At 47.5% G+C, this 22,804-nt stretch overlaps 1 protein-coding gene and 1 pseudogene across 2 annotated transcripts in view; one reads left to right on the forward strand and one right to left on the reverse strand.

The window, feature by feature from the left end:
- The window catches only part of WWC1 (WW and C2 domain containing 1), a 149,807-nt gene that overhangs the window by 111,066 nt on the left and 15,937 nt on the right, over positions 1-22,804 (reverse strand). The gene's annotated exons all lie outside the window — the stretch shown is intronic.
- LOC123939519 lies at positions 20,027-20,126 on the forward strand (annotated as a pseudogene).

Here is a 22,804-nt window from a genome sequence, read left to right on the forward strand (position 1 = left end):
CCAAGACCTCCCAGCTCAGTGCCTATTTCTAACTATGGTCATAGTACATTAGAAATAATGCATGCTTTGCAGTCGAGATTATTAACAATGACTGATAATTTGTGGAGAATGTACACTAATCCCCCAGTTTAATATCAGAGTCTGGGCAACATCGCCTCCTCGACACCCAAAGAAACAAAAGCAGGGGGGTGCCTGGGTGGCTCAGCTGTTAAGCATCTGCTTTCGGCTCAGGTCATGATCCTAGGGTTCTGGATCGAGTCCCACGTCCGGCTCCCTGCTCAGCGGGAAGCCTGCTTCTCCCTCTCCCACTTCCCTTGCTTGTATTTCTTCTCTCACTGTCTCTCTCTCTGTCAAATAAATACATAAGATCTTAAAAAAAAAAAAAAAGGCAGGTTAGGTAGATAGGACAGGTTAGGTGACTTGCCCATGGGCATAAGCTTCAAGGTGAAGGTGCAGGGATTTCAACCCACTCAGGTTAACGCCTTGCAATAACTACTAATTTATATGGATTTCCTAGCAAGTCAGAACACCAACCACACAATGAACTTTATGCCTATGCTGTATAGTTAAGAACACACAGGAGGTGTGTTCTGGGACATATGCTCAATATCTTTGGCTTAGAGTCCCAAGGAGATGTTAAACCAGAAGGTATTGTTTTTAAAAAAGAGAATGAGGAGTGCCTGGGTGGCTCAGTGGGTTAAAGCCTCTGCCTTCGGCTCAGGTCATGATCTCAGGGTCCTGGAATCGAGCCCCACATCGGGCTCTCTGCTCAGCAGGGAGCCTGCTTCCCTCTCACTCTCTCTGTCTGCCTCTCTGCCTACTTGTGATCTCTCTCTGTCAAATAAATAAATAAAATCTTAAAAAAAAAAACACTTAAAAATGTGAATGGGCCCTGCGTCTTCTATTAACTCCCAAATTACAGAAGCAGATATGGCAGACTACACTGGAAAGGCCTTTGAAAGTTGCCTACAACTGAGAATCTCAGATTAGGTTCTGTTTGAGAATACATGAGATATAGGAGACCCCCATATCCAGGCAAGCTGGTGACATTGGGAAGCAAAGGGAGGGCTTCACATGCCAGGGTTCAAGGTAAGATTTCACTTGAAAAGGCTCCATTGCTTAAAAAAAGAAAAAAGTTTGGAAACGCCTGACGTCCACTGCCTTCATTTAACAGATGAGGAAACCGGGGACCAGAGAGGAAAAGTGACTCTCTCTAAGCCACAAACCTGTCTACTGAAGGTGAAGGAAAGCAAGGACTTTGCAGGTTGATTTGAATCCTGTTTCTGCCATTTAACTAAGTTCTCTAAGCCTAAGCCTCAGTTTAGTTATTTGAGAAATGAGAGTCATCGTATATCCCTTATCAAGTTTTGTAAACAAAAGAGCTAATCAAGTGGCAGGAAGACTCTGCTGTGTTCACGTGCTGGTTGTCAGGGCAACCAGAGCCAGCTCAGTGGTCAGAACAGGGGCTAGGAAGCCTTGAGATGAATCTACCTTCAAATCCTGGCATTTCCTCCCCGGTTACGTGACTGGGCAGATCGTTTCAATTCCCGAGCCCTGATTCCTCATCTGCTTAAGCGGCTTACTTCTTTGCTTACAGGTGTGGCTTACAGGTATCCCCATCGTGGGATACAGGAAAGAGGCTTACCCCGGTGTCTGGGACATAAGAGATGCTCAGTGAGCACCTGCTTCCTTCTGACTTCTGTGGCACCTTGTTTGGGGGAACTGCTGAGGGAACCGTTCCCGTGAGCACCCAGGGAGCATGTGCCAGGGGACCTTACCTCCTCCCCGCTTGCAATGCCCAGGAATCTTGGGAGCCGCACCTGCACCAGCAGGAAGCAGGTCTGGGTGATGAGTGGAGCGTGACTTAGAAGCCCCCACCTCACAGCTCCCTCAGAAAGAATGCTTTGCATGACTGCACCTTTTATCTTGATTTTTTTAGAGAGGGTAAAAAATAAAGGCAAGAACTTCAAGGTCAGGTTCACTTCCCTGCAGGCTCCTCCTGGGCCCAAGTAAAATTTCAAGAATGCAGCCTCTGGGCCCAGTTTACATTCCCACCCTCTCTGGTATCCAGGATACCAGAGGGACCTGTCGCATTCCATTCCACCAATCAGCCTCCTCAGTCCCATCCTGCTGGGGGCAGGGCCCGCCATGGATTCTTGGGAGAAGCATCACAGCCTTGTTAGCAGAAGGGTCATCCATCCATTCATTTGTGCAACATAGATGTTCAGAGCTTACTGGAGCAAGGCACATGGGTTACAGTTTTATGGAAAACAGCCCAAGTCCCTGGTCCTGGGGAGCTTTCAGGACCGTGTAGAAGGCAGCCAGAAATAAGGAGAGCAGTGCTACGAAGCGGCCGCACACAGAGGCACGAGACTGTGTACAGGGGGTCTGATCTATTTAGCAATGTTAGAGGACACTTCCAGTTGAGCTCAGGGCTGAAGGGTGAGTAGGTGTCAACATGTGGACAGAGGGAAGAACATTTCAGGTAGAGGGATGAGCATTTGCAAAGGCTTTGTAATGCCTTTGCAGACCTATCACCAGAGTATGGGACAGGATGGGGCTGGAGAAGCAAAATCAGGATTGGACTTGTGTGAGCGTCCCAGGGGCCCTGTTAGAGCATCAAAATGTTTCATGTAAGGGGATGGCATTGATCAGGCTGCCTAAGAACTTTGTAATAAGATCATCTTGGAGACTGGAGTGGGAGGGGAAGGTAAGATGAAAAGACAAGACACAAATTAGGGAATTTTAGGAGCATGTCCAAGTCCCCAGAATGACAGACCTGGGCAACTGGGCTGAATGGAAGGGGGACGGGGGGCAGAATATGATTCAGGTGGAGCTTGATTTGGCTGTCTTCTTTCCAGATGTCCGCCTCCTTCTGGAAGGCCCTGGCAGCCACCCCAGCACTGAGCTCAGTGTTTCTGGACTGACATTGCCTCAGAGGAGCCTCTCTGTGTTGCAGAGGTGCTGCCCACCATTAGTAACCTGATGAAACGCCACCTGGCCTCACATTAAGATTGCTACAAGGAGGGGTGCCTGGGTGGCTCAGTCGTTAAGCATCTGCCTTCAGCTCAGGTCATGATCCCAGGGTCCTGAGATCAAGCTCCACATTGGGCTCTCTGCTTGGCGGGGAGCCCGCTTCTCCTTCTCCCACTCCCCCTGCTTCTGTTTCCCCTCTCACTGTGTCTCTGTCAAATAAATAAATAAAATCTTTAAAAAAAAAAAAAAAGATCACTACACGGGGAAGCCATCTTCCCCGTGGGGAGGCTCACATCACCGCGGCCATATTATCAGATTTAAAGGCTCTGAAGCAATGGTCAAGGACTGTAATGACATATGCCATTTTTCAGGCACCTCTGCTGCAAAATGGACACCCCCCCGCCAGTTCTAGAAGGAGGGGGGATCCTATAGATGTTTGACATTATACACAAGAGACATGCTCAAAAACATGAGGAAAGAAGGGAGACAGGGAGGGAAGAGGGCAGGAACATGGTTAAATGGCTGGTGAGTAGTTTCTCTGAATACCCAAGAGCCTCATGGAGTTCTTGGTCCCGTGAACATGGAGATGCTGGCTGGCTTTCAGCCTGGAGAGATGGATAACTAAACCTGGCTACCCCACATCTGGGGTCCCACCCTCTGAGATCTCGAACTCAGGAGGCCCAAGACAGAGTTGAGACTAAGGATTTCTTCACTTCTTTAAAGAAAAAAAACTAGAGAAAATAACAATGAAAAAGAAAAACAAAAAACACAAAAGCTCCACAAACACAGGCAACAAAAACCTTTTTGCTCCTCACGCACAGACATGAGCCCCTCAAGGAACACAAAAGTTAAGGTTTCCTGTGTGTCCTTCCAGAAACATCGTCACAGTCATACCAGCATGGGTCTGTACCTAACGCGCGCGCACACACACACGTGTGTACATGTAGGCTGATCATACACGCTCATATTCCACGGAACTGAGAACACAAGCCTCAGTGACATAACCGTGTTCTTACTTATAAAACGAAGAAAGAAAAACATGCCAATAAACTATAGTCCTGTGCTTTCTTTACCTTAGAATATTTACTTTACATATACTGAAAAAGCTTTCACTTAGACTTATGTAGACATGTACGTAATTACACAGCTCCTTTCCATATACGGAAAAAAAAAATAGAAGCAAAATAAATGAGCTCAGGTTTTGATAAGACGGAACCCCTTCTCAGAGCTGCGTCATAGACACCTGTGCGCTGCTCACATTGGCGCTCTTTGTGCCACCGGGCGCTGGGGCAACACCCGCTCTGATAACGTCTCTGTGGTTTTCTTCCAAGCTCCTGAAAAGTACTTTGAGTTCGGATCCCGGTCTCTACCTGATTTTACCCAAAGATGCCAAAGAAAGGTTTTCTGATGAAAGAACAAAGGTCTGTCCACAGTCGTTCTTAAGCAGTCTGTGGCTGAAGCTCAGCGGGACCGCAGCACCGGCTGCGTTAGCAGGAACGCGAGCGTTTGGGTGGGTTGTGGGCAAGGACCGGGGCCAAAAGCATTTCTGAGATGCAGCCCTGATGTGAAGATGTTAACACACAGAACGAAACAAAACAAAACAAAAGCCCACAAGTTAATCTTAAAACGGATGAATTATGCTATACAGTACATACATAATCTCCCTCACCTGACCCTCAGTTGACTTGGGGTTGCAAACTCAAGTCACACCACCAGCCAGGCAGGACACCGAGTGAGGTGAGAAAAGTGGGGCTGTATGAACACAAAGTGGTTCTAAAGCTGAGATTCCCCAGGGGTGGTCCTGGACCAGCAGCTACTTAATGTTTCCATGGAGTAGAGAATTCCTTCAGTCCCCTCCATAAGATTAACACATACGGATGTATACGTATTTTAAACCCCATTCTTTTAATACAGAACATACTATTCTGATAGCTATTTGTTTAATTCTGTATCTTGGGGTTCTCGCCCTATCAGCACCTGTAGCTCGAGCTCACCCTTGTTAATTACTACGCGGCACTCCACTGCACGGATGGCCCTTAACTTCCCTCCGCAGCTCCCAGCGTGATAGTCAGGCTGTTTTCTGGTTTTGCTGCTCATACTCAAGGTTATGTGAGGAAGCGGCAAGGCTGCCCTCTGAAGCATGACCCCGAGTGTGGGAGTGGTGGTAGTTTGGTGTCCCCAAACCTGGGAAGGGCTGTGTAAGTCACCCACAAGGGACTGTCTTGAGGTCAGTTTGGGGCTCTGAGGAGGCCGGAAGGGATTGGTTGTGGAATATTCTGGATGCACCAGAGATTCAGCAGCTTGAGAGGTGAGGATGGTGAAGAGGGCCCAGCTCTTTCTGCATCTTCCTCTTCCTAATCTGCAGAGCCCTGTATCTCCTAAACCCAGCCACAGTCTGCCCACAGTCCCAGACTCCCTCACTGCATGCTGCTCTATGTTCTAGGTCCCCTTCTCCTGCCCGGCCAGCCCCACCCCCTTCTAGATGAACAGAGATGAAAGAGCAAAGCAAAGGGGACTTCAAGGAATGAGTGCCTGTGGAGGTGGAGGTATGTCTTAGTTTCATTATCCCAGGATCTCCCCCCCTACCAGATGACCCCCCTCCAGCACATTCCATACATATATGTGGGCTCTGTAGGGGTAACAGTAATGGTTACTGAACACTATGCTGAGCACACACAATCTCAAGTCAACCTCACAAGTGAGAAGGTACCGATTGTTAGCTCCATTTTATTGATAGGAAAACTGAGTCCTGGAGATGGTGAATGCCTTTGCTCAAGTTACACAACACATAAGTAGTCTCCTTGCACAGAATTCCCCAGTTTTTCAAGAGTTCCTTCCAAGGGGATGTTTCTTGGGCAGCAAATTGAAACCCAGAAGTCTTTTTAGTGGCAAGTGCAGGTCCCCAGGTCAATCCCCAAGATCCTCCTGTTCAATGTATTATGTCCGTGGATGTGGTGAAGGGGACCCAGCTTGACAGGGTGGGGGGCAGGGGTGGCAGGGGAATGGAGACTTCTTTCAGTAATCATGGGAGGAACTTTCAACTAAAACCACAATATTTAATGAATGTTGCTTTACATCATTTTACTTTCCCCTTTGTTTATCTCTCTACCTTTTTAATTATTGTTTTGCCCTGTTCTTCCCATTTTCATTCACTGACAGCTCCCCCCCAACACCCCAACAGGGGTGGAAGCAAGGCAGGTCTTCCTAAGCTCTCCTCTCTTCTACTGGGCCATGGGCACAAGGTCCAGGAATTCCTACAATGTGGCAAAAAGGCAGTCTACTAATTCTAGGTTCATTAGCATGGCTCATTAATTATCAATGCTCCCCTCCCCAGCCACCCTTCTCCCCAAAACACCCAAAACAGCAGATTAAGTTTTAACTTTTGCTGGCAGAACACCTGCTTCTGAAATTCCTCCTCCCTCCACCTCCTAGGATTTACAACACAAAAGTAAACATTTACACTGGTTAAGATTTACCAAAAGGAAGTGTGGCCTGGAATGAGTCCTTTGAAGTTTTGTCTCAAAAGAAGAAGGAGCCCTTTTTAAATATAGAAAATAAGAAACCTCAAAGCCTTCTAAGTGATGTTGAACTTGGGCTTAGGGGTAACTGGGCTTTCTCAATTTTTCGCTTGAGCCTTAATGCTACCATACGTTATCCGAAGTATAACTCCAAACTATACAGGTCTCTCTGCTCCAGGGTAAATGAGGTTATCAGTCCATAATGCAATCAAGTGGCTTCCTGGAAACTCTAGGGTAGAACTTTCTTCCTGAGATACTACCAAGGGGGGGTAGAAAAGGGTACCCTGAAAGGGGAGCCAAAGGGCAAGGCCGACTTTACAGGCAGGAAAGATCCTGAGGCACACCTGTTCGTCCTGACAGAGGGGATTTTCTCAATGAGGCATGTCTGTTTTACTGGAGGTGGAAGAGATGGGAGCAGCCAGCCCAGGATTCATGTTGGTTAAGCAGACCAGAGTATCAGATGCCCCAGGCAAAGAGTCACCAGACACTGAGGTCATGCAGATACCTTTGGGGAAAAGGAAATGAGACAATTCCCCATCCATATCCCAAGATTGCTGGCGGTAGGCCGGTGGAAATGTTGGAATCAGAAAAGTAGGGATGGGGGCACCTGGGTGGCTCAGTGGGTTAAACATCTGCCTTCGGCTCAGGTCATGATCTCAGGGTTTTGGGATCGAGCCCCGCGTCGGGCTCTCTGCTCTGCGGACAGCCTGCTTCCTCCTCTCTCTCTGCCTGCTTCTCTGCCTACTTGTGATCTCTACCTGTCAAATAAATAAATAAAATCTTAAAAAAAAAAAAAAAGAAAAGAAAAGTAGGGATGGCTGCACCTAGATGTTTGTACCCAATCAGAACCTTCTGTTTTAGTGATAGCACCCAAGATGCAAACAACCAACCAAGAATCCTGAGCACTCGGGGCAAGTCCCAGGCAGTGGTTGTGTGCATCAAGTGAAGGCGGAGTAGATGAAGCAAGGATTCCTCAGGAAACAGCACCGTTAATAACTGACTTTGTCCTGGGTACCTGATGGCTGCTTTACTCAATGAGCTCACTAGTCTTCAGTGCAGCCCAGGCAAGCCCTTGTTCTTATCCCCACATGCAGATGAGATGCTGAAGCTGAGCTAACTTGGTCAAGGTTGCAAGCGGTGCCTAAGCCCACCCTCTTCCCATTGTACTACACAGCCTTCAAGTGGAAGACAGGTGTTAAATGCTGACTGTATGATACGCTAGAAGAAGCAGTGACCCTGGATTCCTCAACCGTGGGAGGCCCGGCGCAACTCTTAGCTGAGTGACCTGAGCAAGTCCTTCAGTCCTCTGCAGATGTTTCTGACCCCACTGCTGTCCTCAGCCTCAGCACTTCCGTGGGTCGCACACTGGAGGAAGGAGTCCACATCTGCCTGCTTCGCTTCAACTTCCTGGCTGGTTCAGCTAAGCATTGAGTTTTGTCAGCATGAATGCAACATACTCTGACAAGGCTTTTTTCTTGCTCCTGGATTCCCTATAAAGAAAGAAGCATGCTCCATCCAACGTGAGCTTATATTATCATTATCTATCCTTCCAGACTTGGGAAAGGAGCCAGTCTGATGCTCTACTATGTCATTTGACACTTGGGCTTTTGTTAGGGACCATCTACAAGCACTGGCCTTTCATCGTTCTTCAATCAAACACAGCCCCAGCAAGGCCTCATCTTTTACTGGGAGAGAGACAGACAGAGAGAGAGAGAGAGAGAGAGAGAGAGATCCAGAGACCCTGAGCATTTAATCTTGCTGCCTCCAGCTTCCTAGGGGCTCACAAAGCCATAATCTCACCCAGAGCAACACCCTGGCTCTGATTCTGAATTTGACCCAGGGACCAATTACAAACCTATTTCTCTGCACTCGAAAGCTCCATTTCCCAACTTGTCAACTGGGTAAGAAAGGCTTTATCTCATAAGGTTGTCAGTGGAGAGCTCATGAGACCCCAGAAGGTAAAACTCTTTTAAAAACAGTCTAGCATTAACTTTGTGCTGGGCCCTTTAACACACCATTTGAATGAGTCAATACTAAACATGCATGTCAGAAACAAATACAAAAATATAGGACACAGGGTGAACAAATGAACCAATCGATAAATGCAGGAATGGAAGGAAGGAGAGGAGGACGGAGAGGAAGAAGGGCCTAGGAAGGCTGGGGGGGCCCTGAGTCAAGCTCAGAAATTTGGGGTATTGGAGAACCATGACAAGTTTCCGAGAAGAAGAGCAATTTACTCTGGAAAGCCCTATGGAAGGAAATTCCAACAGGACTTGCAACACGAGTTGCTGGAAAATCATCTTGTGAGTCTGGCTACTCTGTTAGTCAGGGGCCATTAAGATGGCCAATGCCAGAAATGAGACCTTAACTCAGTGGGTCACCACGGGGACACAAAGAACAAAGGATTGGCAGAGGAGTGGGGCAGACTTTAATAAAAGACCTCAACCACTGAAAAATCTTGACAGTTGTTCCCTCAAAAATGCAGATTTATAAGGATAAACAATCTCAGAGGCGTGTTTTTGTCACGTCAGTGTCCCGAACCACTAACTTCTATCCCCACATCCACCTCATCATCTCTAAACAAAACAAAACAGGAAGGAATCACTGCTATACCTCACGGTCACTGGAGCATTATTCGCAAGAGCCGAAAGGTAGAAGCAACCCTGATATCCAACAACAGATAGAGAAACAAGAGGTGGTGTGTCCTTACCACGGAATATTATTCTGCCTTTAAAAAGGACATTCCGGGGGTGCCTGGGTGGCTCAGTGGGCTAAGGCCTCTGCCTTCAGCTCGGGTCATGATCCCAGGATCCTGGGATCGAGCCCCGCATCAGGCTCTCTGTTTGGCAGGGAGCCTGCTTCCCTTCTCTCTGCCTACTGGTGATCGTCTGTCAAATAAATAAAATCTTAAAAAAAAAAAAAAGACATTCCGACATGAGCTGCGACATGGGTGAACCTGGAGGACATGATGCTAACTGAAATAAGCCAGTCACAGAAAGACAAATGCCATATAATTGCGCTTATATGAAATACCTATAGGAGTCAAATTCATAGAAAGTAGAATGGTGGTTGCCGGGGCTGAGGGAGAGGCGGACGAGGAGCTAGAGTTAAATGGGGACAGCATTTGGGTTTTGCAAGAAGGGAAGAGTGCTGGAGATCGATGGGGGTAACGGGTGCACGGCAATGTGAATGCGCTTGACACCACGGAACTGGATACTTAAAAACACTTTGGATTGTCCATTTTGTTAGATGGATTTTACCAGAATTTTTTAAAAAGTTTGGAAAGGAAGGAAGCAAGTAAGCAAGCAAGCAATTGTTGCGGGAATTGTCAGAAAGTGGGACAGCACGAAAACAATGCAGGTCTTTGCCAACCGGGCACACCCCAACCGAGAACCTCCTCCTCCCTCGTCCAGGCAACTTTTCCTCACTGCTTCAAGATTCCCTTAACCGCTTCCCCCTGTCCTACCAGATGCTGACTCACCTCCTTGTAGCATCTGAATGGCAGGAGTCAGCCTCAGGATGGACACGGCCACCTTATCCTGTGTCCTGGGACACCTAGAGTTCCCAGTGACCAACAATGACCATGCCCATCACTCCAAGACCCCAGCTCCCTCCAACCTCAGGAATTACACCCCCATGCGCTGGCTGGCATTTCACGTGAGAGTGGCAGATTCCAGAAAATGCTCTGTGGCAAGGTGGAGTGCCTTGTGGGAGCTCCGTACAAGGGCTCCTATCACACAGCCCCAGGGCCTGCCTTCTGAGAGGCACAGGAAGGACACCAGTGCTCATGACACTGAGCACAGAATGAGGCCATAGAATTCAGCTTGTTTCTGCCTACCTCTGTCCTCATCACTGACTCTAAGAAAATCAGGCCTAGAATAAGGAACTGCCTCCATCAATCCCTCCCCTTGCAAAAAGCTGGAAAACCAGCTCCACTGGATCCAGTATCTCACTCGCGTAGTTTGAACTCTGCTATTAGGTGTACGCACATTCAGGATTACCACATCTTTTTGAGGAACTGATCCATTATAAACAAGACCTCTGACTCTGTATCTGGTAATACTCCTGTTTTTGGTATATTTTGTGTTTTGTTATTACAGCCATTCATTTTCTATTGATTGGTATTTCCCATCCTTTTTCATCCTTTTACTTTTAGCCTAGCTGTGTATTTATATTTAAAGGGAATCTCTCAGAGGCAGCTTATACATTTGCCTTTTCCCTCCCCAACCTGACAGTATCTACCTTTTTTTTAAAGATTTTATTTATTTATTTGACAGACAGAGATCAAAAGTAGGCAGAGGGGAGCAGGCTCCCCACTGAGCAGAGAGCCTGATGCGGGGCTCCATCCCAGGACCCTGAGATCATGACCAGAGCCTAAGGCAGAGGCTTTAACCCACTGAGCCACTAGGCGCCTCAGGGTTTTCTCTTTTGTCTTTAGTTTTCAGCAATTTGACTATGATGTGTCTAGGTGGTATTCTTCCCACGATTCTCCTGTGTGGGGGCTGAACTTCATGGATCTGTGGGGTAATTTTCATCGACCATGGAACTTTTCTGTTTTATGTCTTCCAATACATTTACTTCCTCAATTTCTGTCTCACTCTCTCTCCTTTGAAGAATCCAAATACACATTTCTTAGACTGCTGAATGTCCCACAGATTGCTGAGTTTCTGACCTTCTCTCTCCCCGCTGTTCTCTCTGGGCCCCGTCTGCACAGTTTCTATTGCCCTGACTTCATGTTCAGTGCCCCGTTTTCCTACAACATCTAATCTACCATTACATCCCCCTAGTGGATTTTTCACTTCAGATACTATAGTTTTCATCCAGAATTTTTATTTGGTTCCATTTCTCTACTGGTTTATTCTCCTTTGAATCCTAAAAATACCTATGCTACTTTAAGGTCATTTTCCTGCTAATCCCATCATCTGCCATCTCTGAGTTTGTCTCTACTATCTTTCCTCCTATGTCTAAGTGCCTTTTCTAGTCTGTGCTGGACATGGGGAATACTGAGCTGCTGAGAATCTGGATTTTGTGTTCTTTCTTTAAAATCTTTTGTTGTGGGGTTCCTGGGTGGCTCAGTCGGTTACGTGTCAGCTTTCAGCTTGGGTCGTGATCTCGGGGTCCTGGGATCCAGGACCTGCTCAGCGGGGAGCCTGCTTCTCTCCTCCCTGTTTGTGCTTTCTCTGGCGCTCTCTTTCAAAAAAATAAAATAAAATCTTAAAAAAAAAAAAAGTTTTGTCGTGATGGCAGTTAATTTATTGGCACATTAGCTTTATTCCCTTGAGCCTTTTTAAGCTTTGTGGAGCCATGTGAGTATAACACTGGAAAGAACATGTTAAGAATGGTGGAGCAGAGATGCTGAAGGAACCTGGGTCCCCGGTGACCATACAGAGCTACTGCTCCAACCCTGACTGGCCTGTCTTATTTTTTTTCTAATATGATAAAGAAGTAAAGTTAAATCTTGATGTTAAGGGGCACCTGGGTGGCTCAGTCTTTAAGAGTCTGCCTTTGGCTCAGGTCATGATCCCAGGGTCCTGGGAGTGGGCCCCGCATTGGGCTCCTTGCTCAGTGGGGTGCTGCTTCCCCTCTCCCTCTGCTGCTCTGCCTGCTTGTACTCTCTCGGTTTCTCTGTCAAATAAATGAATAAAATCTTAAAAAAAAATTTGAAGGTAAACCATTGTTCTTTAGACATTCTGACTTGTGCTGTCAGTAGCTAAACTGTTGAAAGTACTGAATTCTTACTAAGTAGACCAGGGGGTAGGTGCTGGGGATAAAGTAATTAACAAGTTAGATGGGGTTCCTGACCTGTCAGCTTATCGTCTGGAGCAGGGGATGGCAAACTACGGCCTGAAGGCCAAATGCCTGCACTGCCTGCTTCCATAAACAGTTTTCAGTGGGACACAGCCATGCCTATTTGTCTCCATATTATCTATGACAGCCTTTGTGTTCTAAATTTGAGTGGCTAGGACAGGTGGTATCATCCACAAAACCTAAAATATTTACCATCTAGATCTTCATAGAAAGAGGTTACTGACTCAGGATTAGGGTAGCAGTTCTCAAACCCGCTGGTCTTAGGTCCCCTTCACTATCTTAAAACCTGAGGACACCAAAGAGGTTCTGTTTATGTGTGTTTTCTTTACCAATATTTACCACACTAGGAATCAAAACAGAAAAAATTTGAAAATATTTATTAATTTCTTTGAAAATAAAAACAGCAATCCCATCACGTTAACACACACGTTTATAATTAAATATAATTTTATATTTGTAAATTTAATATAAATTTTAAAACATTTTACTGTATAACAGATTTATAATTTAAGTGCTTTTATACTTAAATGTTTTTCTAAGTCCCCTCCAACAAAATTGGTGAGAAGAGTCACATTACTTTATATTTTTTGCAAAACTTTAATGTACGGCTTAACAGACAGCTGAGTCCTAAGAGTTGTATTTGCATCAGCCTGTTGCAAAACCACATGTCATGTAGCCTCTAGAAACTCCACTGTCTTCTCGTGATAGACACAACATAAAAAAGGCAAATGACTTCTTAGTATTATCATGAAGTTTTGACTTTGCAGACCCCCTCCAGGATCTCCAGGACCACCAGGGACCACACTTTGAGAATGGCTGTCTAGAAAAGTCCTAGGCTGACATTAAACAGAAAACACATGAGATCTAATTAGCTAATTATCATCGAACAACTGATTTAAAGGAAAAGGATACTGCTCTACGAGCATATGTAAACACCGAACCTGGCCCCATCTGGGGAGTCAGGGAATGATTTCTTGAGGAAATGATGTTTCAAGCTGGGCTTGGAAAAGATGGTTAACCAGGTGAAGGCAGGAGAAGGGAAGCTCTCCCTTCCTTCAGTGAGTTTGCTCCTCTTGTTTGGCTAAGGAAATTGGGTTAGGCTTTAGGGAAGGATCAGGAATGAGGATGACTTTGCCATGACATCTTTCCCTGAGGGTACCAAGTCAGAGATGTGCTCTGGGAAGCAGAGGGAAAGCTGTAACCCCAGGCTTCTCCTGGCATGCCTGGAATTTACCTCAGGGAAAGCAAACCCTGATCCCTCTGGAACAAGGCTAATGCTCTACAGATGTGGCACTATATGGAAGCTCAGACACTGAGACACACAGGACACAGGCAATGCGGGCCTGGGGACAGTTACCCAGGCCCTATGGTCATACAGGTAGCAACACAAACCCTTAGCTGTCTTCCTTTAAGGCATTAGGAGCCATTCCTCATCCAGATGGTTACTTGCTGTAAAGACTACTGGTTGAGGAACCGCAGCAGCTTCCTTTCCATAGATGGCCAGACCTAGTCCCACTTCCCTACCAATTACCAGCTCTGCAAACATTCACTCTCCAAACCAGATTCTGCCAGGTTTCAGGACGGTATCAGAGGCTGCCACGGTTCTTCTTTCCCATGACATGCCCACCCGTAGGGTGTGAAAAGCCACCAGATTCTAGCCGCCATCTCACCTCAAACACCCCTACTTGAAAAAGAGTTGGCGGAGAAGAAAACTATCCCTGGCTGATAGAAGGCAGCAGATTCAACTCTATCCACTAAGCGTAATGACGCAAAGCCATTGGCCCATCCATAGCAAGTATTCTACAGGACGTAACGGTATTAATGCCCTGAGTCTTCCCAGGAGCCTTGTGAGATCGGTTTATATACTATCCCATTTTACAGATGAGAAGCTGAAGCACAGAGAGCTCTTGCAGTGGACCCAGGTAACAAAGTCAGTAAGGAGTGGGACTAGCAATAAACCCAGGCAGTGCGGCTTCTAGGACTCAGCTCCTTGAACATACATTTTACTGCTTCTCTATATTTGAAAGGACATGATGATTTTTTAAAAATATTATATTTATTTGAGAGAGAGAAATAGAGAGCATGAGAAGGGGGAGAGTCAGAGGGAGAAGCAGACTCCCCACTAGCCTGATGCAGGTCTTGATCCCAGACTCTGGGATCATGACCTGAGCTGAAGGCAGACACTTAACCGACTGAGCCACACAGGTACCCTGAGGAGTTAGATTTTTTAAAAGTATCTGTGTAGATGCTCCACACTGCTTATTATCAGGGGAACGCAAATCCAAACCATGGGATACCATTTCACACTCATTCGGATGGCTACTATACACAAATCCAGAAAATAACAAACGTGTTGGTGAAGGGGCAGGGAAAAGGAAAGGTCTGCACCCTGCTGCTGTGGGTTTAAATGGTACAGCCACTGTGGAAAAGAGTGCAGTGACTCCTCAAAAAATTCGAAGTGGAATTGCCATATGATCCAGAAATTCCACGTCTGGGAATAAAGCCAGAAGATTTAAAGGCAAGTACGGGAACAGATATTCATATACCTGTGTATGGAGCAGCATTATTCATGACAGTCTAACGGAGAGAGCAACCCCGGGCCCATGAATGGGAAGTGGATAAACAAAACATGGCATGCACATACAATGGAATCCTAGTCAGCCTCAAAGAAGGAAAGGAAATTCTGCCACATGGGACACCATGGATGAACCTGGAGGGCGTCACACTGAGTGAAACAGACCAGTCACAAGAAGACAAATACCGTGAGAGTCCATTCATATGAGGTAGCTCGAGCAGTCAAACTGGTAGAAACAGCAAGTAGAATGGTGACCACAATGGGCTACAGAGAGGCAAATGAGAAGCAGAGAGTTTAATGAGACACAGTTTGGGGTGCCTGGGTAGCTCAGTTGCTTAAGCATCCTCCTTCAGCTCAGGTCATGATCCCAGGGTCCTGGGATGCTGCATGGGGCTCCCTACTCTGCAAGGAAGCCTGCTCTCCCTCTAATTGTGTTTCCTCTCTTGGTGTGTCAGTCTTGTTGTGTTAAAAAAAAAAAAAAAAAAAAAGAGGACAGAGTTTCCGTTTTACAAGATGGAAAGAGCTCTGGAGATGGACAGTGGTAACAGTCGCACAGCAGGGTGAATGTGCTTAACACCACAGAACTGGATGCTTACTATGGTTCACATGGTAAATCTTATGTATATTTTACCCAATCAAAAATACATGTTTTTTTTTAAAGATTTTATTTCTTTGAAAGAGAAGGGGGGAGGGGCAGAGGAATAAGCAGACTCCCCACTGAGCAGGGAGCCTGACGTGGGGCTTGATCCTGGGACTCCAGGATCACAACCTGAGCCGAAGGCAGATACCAAATAAATGAGTCACCCAGGCACCCCCAAAATACATGATTTAAAAAGTAAACTGATATTTCAAAAAGTAAACTAAAAAGTAATACATCTCAGAATGTTTATTATTATAATTACAATAGGAATGACCCTAAATAATTTTTTTAAGTGGGTAGGGGGACACAACGACTTTTCTGAACTTCTAGGACTGAGAGGGCCCTTGCAAACAGATTAAATGCTATGGCCTTTCCCTGGTTCGTATGCCAAGCCAAAAGAGGTGATTAGCAGGCTTACACTACTGGTTTCTAATCAGAAAGTTAAAAAAAAAAAAAAAAATCCTTTGTCAAAGAGAACAGGAACAAAGGGCCAGCAGGCCCAGGGGTTACATAATGAAAGCTAAATCATGCTGTGTAGAAAGGCCTCTCCATCTCCTCATGGCCATGTCCTCCTAACACCAGGATCTTCGTGCCGTTGGAAGGCTATTGTACCGTTCTGATAACACATCATTCAGTGAGGCCTGGCCCCTCACAAAGGCGGGCAGCATCCCTGCATGCAAGTTGGACATTTAGGAGACAAATTCCAGGAGTCATTAGCAATTGCATCTCAACGGTTCCCATACACTTGCCTCTCCTTCCCACGCAATCCTGCTTCTGCCTGTCTCTCTTTCTCTGCAGTGAGTAAGGACACCGGGAATACTGGAGAACAAGACTCTTTCTGAAAAGACCTCTGTGTTCACTTTTCCAAACAGCTAAAGCTCTAAGAGGGCAGGGGCCAAAGAGGGAACTAGGAGAGGAGGTTGTGGCAGGGAGAGGGCCCGGGTGTGAGAGCTGACAGGGGATCATGTGCCCCATGGGTCATCACAACCCCACCCCCTCCACAATCTCTGTCCATGCTGCCCACCAACCGCTGGGCAACACCTCCCGTCCTCACTGCCCTGCAGAGCAGGGTCTGTGGGATCTGGCTGCCCGTGGACTCTAGAAAGGAGGCAGGAACTTCCTCCAGCGCCTGGATTCCAGTCGCTGCACCCTGGAGAGTGCAAGAGCTTAACTAATTCTCAAATCAGGACACATAGACAAAACCTTCTGAGAAGCGGTGGAGAACTCAATGAGTGTTAGCAATGTTACATCAGCGCAAGCCAACAACCTCCAGGAGACCATGCGGCAGTGATGAGCACTGAGCCCTGGATGGAAACCCAACCTCGTGCCAACTTGCTGTGTGACGCTAAATTCCCTGCTTCCCTGCTCTCTCTGGGCTTCAGTGGCCTCATCTGGAAGGTGAAGACAAGTGAAATAGTGAATGCATGTACAATGGCTTGGTACATGGCGGCTGTCACAACCTCCAGGAAGTTTCATCAGCATCCAGAGGGATTTTTGAACTTTATTATCTTTGAATATAAAATCCTGACCAAATGATGGCACAGCACTGCCTTCCTCCTAGAAACAAATCAAGTGTAATCTGGGGAGATGAGAAAAGAAAGGGTATAGATTGAGAAATAATATCCTTATAAAAAATGCACAAAAGGAACTCAGTAATTACCTACGATCTTGTAATACCTGATTCCCCCATGACATTATAGCAAACGCCTGAAGATTCTGACACAGCCCACATCAATGAGAACTGGACGCTCCCCTTTTACCAACTCAACTCCAGAAGCATTTGCTGAGGGCCTGCTGAACGCTGAGCCCTCAGTGGCTCGGCCCTGCCTCTCCAACTCAGCCACTCCTTTCTCTTCAAAGAACCAAGGAAGGTTCTGGCCCCACTTTGGATTGAGAGCAGGCTGCCCTTACTCTGACCTCATGTATCAAGAGGTCAGCTGTCTCCTGTGCTGAGGTCCCCAGAGGTCACAGCAGTCTGGGCTAACTCTAGAGTCCCGCCAGGTGCCCCCACCTCCCTGCCCATGCCATGCACACAGATAAGCATGCAAGCTCAGGGGAGGTTTTGTGGTACTCCATTGAAGAGTAAGGAACTGCAGCTTGGTTTTCAGAGACAGGTGATGGGCAGCATTCTTAGACCACAGACAGCTGGCTCTCCCTTCACCGACAGGGCCTGAAGACAGGCCATGGGATTCCCGCTGGGTGAACAGTTACTAGTTTGGCAAACAGCAATACGGAGACTTACGCAGAAAACCACGGTAGCAAACGCTGAGAAACTCTGGGGGGAAGGACTTGTGGGACTTCCATGGTGCAAAAGCTCTATTCTTTAATGCCTCACGACAAGGGGAAGGCTTGCACATTTTAGCGGCCCTGGGTGTGGGGTTGGGCTGGGGCTGGCACACTGTCCTTGAGTCTTTTTCTCCACATCAGGAGACTTCCTGAGCGGCAGACAGAGAGCTCAGCTCCCACAGGAGACGCCTCCGGCCCATACAGGTGGGCTGTGCCCCCAGACACTCAGAGCCTTGGGAGCTCTCTGGGTCCAACATTGGCTCTCTGGGTCCAAAACCTGACCTAGGACTTCAGACTGATCGAGAGAGTCAGGACGTGACAGCTTCTCACCAGGAAGCATCCATTCATCATCATCCTTTATTCCGTGACTTTCCTGTTGCCTCTCAGGTGCCTTTGGGAGTATCCATCCACTCGTTTGCTGGTACAGTTGTGTGCAAGGTGCAGTGCTGGGCCCGGGCAGCTGATAAGACACTGCTCCATTCAGTGGAGAACACGGACTTGAAAAGGAGGATGGCTCCTGGTGGATACATGGGTGAAAGGTGCACAGCAGGGGCCCTTACCCGAGCTGGGACAAGGCAGGCTCCCGCAAGAGGAGGTCTTTAAGCCGGAGGAGGGGAGATGGGCAGCAGGGCTCAGAGGGAGAATCAGCAGGCAGGGCACACACTCGGTTCATGGAAAGCAAGGAGAGCTCCTCCTGGAGCGGGGAGGAGAGGGTTTCAAGTTTAAGGCGTGTTAGAATTGTCTGGGTGGCATATTTAAGATTAGATTCCAATAAATCAAATCCAATAAAGATGCAGCATCCTGGAAGCCCCCGCTGAAGTTCGGATTCAGTGTATTTCAGATGGGGGCCCAGGAATCTGTTCTGTGGGCTCTTTGGGGGAGTCTAAGGCAGGAGGTCTATGGACCACATTCTGAGAAACCCTGCTTTGAAGGACTGGGGAAAAAAACACAAAAACCATTTGTGGCTTTGATGGAATATTGGTTTATTTTCCTGGAATGTTCCCAAAGGGACTTTGGACAGCTCACTAATGATTCGTTCTTCAGTCATCTTACACAGACAGACATGACCAACGTCAAACAAACCGAAAGCGAACCCCGGCAGGGTGTGAGGAACTCCACTCACGTGGACAGCTGTCACTGTGTTCCATGGGACAACGGTGGGCCTTATCTCAGGAAGGTGTCGGGGCAAGGTCCACACTTCAGACAAAAGGCTGTCCACAGGTGAACCAGAGCCCATGGAGCAGCGATGGGAAAGCCTTCTGGAATCTGGCCACACCTCCTTGCGAACCTCGTGTAGGAAAGGCAAGGCAGTCTACAGACATCTTATAGACCTTCTCTATTACCCATGACTGGCTCCCTGCCGCTCCGTCCTGGGTGCTCCACTGGGAGTCTGGTCTCTGTTACCCCAGCATCACCCCACTCAGGCTCCTCCTGGCTTGGACCCGGGGCTGCAGGTGAGGACTCTGGCTCCACCAGCCTAAACCTTGGCCATCGGCACTGTTTCTGCTGGCACCCTCATTGCACTATTTTTCCCTACTCAGAGCTAGTTCCAGGGAGTCTGCCATTTATTTCACTGGCTCAAGCCCCTGCCTGGGAAGCTTATGGGGGGACCTTCCCCAGGACCCTACTACGCCTCGTCTTGCTCTTGCCCCTGTTCTCTGAGGGCTGGAACCCTGCCTTTGTGATCTCTGCTCAGTGCCTGCTGGGCCACCTCCATATTAGGTGTTAGAGTCATAGGCACTAGCCTCCCAAGACTTCCCACCTTCCAATGGCCCCATGTCCCCAAGGGCCATGTTCTGCCACCCTGGGGACTTCCCACACAACCCCCCTCTGCTCTGGCCCAGCTGCTGAATATGCTAGTCTCCCGACCTGCCTTTTCTCAGCAGGTGTGATCTCCTTTGAACTCACCTTCACACCCCATCCAGCTTCACTCCCTTATTCCATGTGGAGCTCTGGGAGCGGGCTGAGAAACTCTTTTCCCCTGACGCTATTTAGGACTGGCTGTAATAATCCACTGTTTATTGATATTATAACTACGTGGTGTGCTCAACATCAGAGCTTAGTAAGAGGCAGTCAGCCACAGAACAAAAACAAAAAATTAAAACATACAGAAAAACCAGGGCTGTGCAGTGGTAAGCCCTATTGAATGGTCTGGCCAGTGCTACTCAAACATCAACATGCTCAAGGACCACCAGGATCTTGCTAAAATGCAATCTCTGCCGCTTGCTTCCACAGCACATACACTAAAATCGGAACGATCCAGAGATTAGCATGGCCTCTGTGCAAGGCAGATACACACAATTGTGAAGCATTCCATACGAAAAACAAAAAACCAAAACCAGTTTCTGATTCAGTGGGCCCGGGGTGGAGTCTGAGATCCTGCATTCTTTTTTTTTTTTTTTTTTAAGATTTTATTTATTTATTTGACAGAGAGATCACAAGTAGGCAGAGAGGCAGGCAGAGAGAGGGGGAAGCAGGCTCCCTGCTGAGCAGAGAGCCGGATGTGGGGCTAGATCCCAGGACCCTGAGATCATGACCTGAGCCGAAGGCAGAGGCTTAACCCACTGAGCCACCCAGGTGCCTGAGATCCTGCATTCTTTTTTTGTTTTTCTTTTTTTTTAAAGATTTTATTTATTTATTTGACAGACAGAGATCACAAGTAGGCAGAGAGACAGGCAGAGAGAGACGGAGGAAGCAGGCTCACCGCTGAGCTCCCCATGAGCAGAGAGCCTGATGCGGGGGTGGGGTGGAGGGGGCTCAATTCCAGGACCCTGGGATCATGACCTGAGCCGAAGGCAGAGGCTTTAACCCACTGAGCCACCCAGGCGCCCCGAGATCCCGCATTCTTAACAAGCAGGATCCCGGGCAGTGCTGCTGTGCTGGTCCACAGCCCACACTTCCAGCAGCGAGAGGGCAGGGATCACACTAATGAGTGGGAGTCTGCCACACGGGGATGAGGCCAGAGCAGGGCTCTGAATCGAGCATGCACTCAGATACAGGAACCACTGAGTCCTACTCACTGCCACAGAATCAGAACCATCGACTCAGAAGTTCTGAGAAAGAATGACCTAGGGATGGCCAACTGCCCACAGACTCTCTGGGCAGGCAGCTGCTGTGGTAGGTACCACATGATCCCTGACTCTGGTTTCCAGTACCAGGTGAGCCCAATTCAAGGTCAGCTCTGTAATTTTCCAAACCAGCACTAAATTTTTTGGCCACTGAGTTAACTGTGGTCCTTGGGCTGGAGGGTTATGAGACAGGCTGGGGCCATGGAGGGGATAAGGGTCACCTAGTGCTCTGATGGTGTCTAAGCTGTTAGCATATGTGAGTACTTAGTCTGAGCCCTGCTGTCTGCTAGGTGCCTCGCATTGAAGCATTCATGCTGCAATTCTCCCAAGAACCCTTCAGAGTGGGAGGTCATTAAGAGGGGGTGCTCTGGAGCCAGAAGCCTGAGACTGAATCCCAGCTTGGCCACTTTCTAGCTGTGTGACCTTGGGCAAATAACTTAGGTCCTCCATGTCTCCACTTCCTCCTCTGTAGATGGGGAGAGTTAGAGCACCTCCCTTAGACAGTTGGTTGAGTAAATAAAGACATTTAGTGCAGCACTTAGCACTCAATAAAATCTGGGCTACTCTTTTAGCCTTATTTGTATGAAGCAAGGACACGGAGGTTCGAAGAGATTAAGCAGCTTGCCCAAGTTTACACGGCAAGTTAGAGGCAGAACTGATTGCAAACAAAGTCTGTGAATTCATGAACACATTTTAGATCTGCTGTTTGTAGGTGTTGGGAGGTAGCAGAAATCTCTGGTGGCCTCCGGCTGCAGTCCCACCTGCCCAGCAGCGCGGGCTTCTATTCCCTTCCTTAGATTCCCGTGAAATCTAAGCTCACAGCAGCTTCTTCCTCCCAGAGCCATCTGATATGGGCTTTCCCTGCTTTGGACTAGAAGAGACTTGACTTAAAGTAGATACCTCCCCGGCGGGAGCAGGGAGGAAGATGATGGATGAGGGAAGGCCTCGTGGAGCAGGCAGCATCCCTGTGGCCAGGGAGGGACGTGGGGCTCCCATGGATGCCACTGGGGCTGGGAACCAGGCCACACTGGGAGAACGGCAAAAGGCTCGGCCTGTTTCGGGACCGCGGCTGACCCAGGTGGACCACACACAGAGGACTGATCAAGAGAGCTCAGGAACGGCAGCAATGGTGACTGGCACCTAGGGGCTGCGGGGCACTCTGCAAAGTATTTTAGATAGTTTAACATAAGCTTAATAAAACTGGACGTAGCGTAGTTATGTAAGAGCATGTTTTGTTTCTTATACACACATATACAGACAAACATGGACGTATTTAGTGGCAAAGAAACATGATGACCAACTTAAGAGTAATAACCAACTTAAAAAAAAAAAAGTAATAACCAGCTTTTTCTTTAAAGCAGGCTCTGTGCCCAGCATGGAGCCCAATGTTGGGCTCAAGACCTGAGCTGAAATCAGGAGTTGGGAGCTTAACCAATTGAACCACCCAGGTGCCCCTATAACCAACTTACTCTTAAATGGTTTATATATGTCGTGGTTTCACATAATTACATATGTTTGTATACACATGCACACGTATCTATACTCACATACTCACACACAAAATGAGAGACTGTAAGCTACATGGGCAACACGTAAAAATCGGTAAATCTGGGTAAAGGGTATATGGAATTTTCTTATATTTTTGTAATTTCCCTGTAAGTTTAAAATTACATGCCAAAATTGAAAAGATACCAAAAGATGCATGGGAAAGATTTTTTGTAAAAAATATCTTTAAAAATAGCAGGAGGTCAATACTACTATTACCCCCATTTATTAATGAGGAAAATGGGGCAAAGCATGAGAGACACAGAAAATAAGGCAGGACCAGCTTTGAGGAGCTTTGATGGTAAGGCTCAGAAGGTTGTCCCTCAGCTAACTTGGGGGTGGGGCGACTAAAGAGTGTGAGAGGGGTGGTCAGTATTGGATTATGCAA

Source organism: Meles meles, chromosome 3 (assembly GCF_922984935.1).
Source record: "Meles meles chromosome 3, mMelMel3.1 paternal haplotype, whole genome shotgun sequence".
NCBI lineage: Eukaryota > Metazoa > Chordata > Mammalia > Carnivora > Mustelidae > Meles > Meles meles.